Below are 251 nucleotides of genomic sequence, written 5' to 3' on the forward strand. Positions count from 1 at the left end.
TTTCCCAGGCATTTGCATATCGGTTAAGCTCAAGAGAATTGAGAATTCCGACTGCATACGTCTTAGAGCCTAAAGAACTGCCTTTTGCATTGTGATAAAGCTGATCAGCTTATGCTTGGTGTGTTCACTCTGCACACTGTCAAGATATATTTACTATTGGTATTTAGAACACGGTTTGCACCCTCCACAGCATTTCTTGTAGTGGGTATGTCACGGTGATAAATTCTTTTCGTTTTTTAATACATTTTCTT

This window comes from Penaeus monodon, chromosome 24 (assembly GCF_015228065.2).
Source record: "Penaeus monodon isolate SGIC_2016 chromosome 24, NSTDA_Pmon_1, whole genome shotgun sequence".
Classification (NCBI taxonomy): domain Eukaryota; kingdom Metazoa; phylum Arthropoda; class Malacostraca; order Decapoda; family Penaeidae; genus Penaeus; species Penaeus monodon.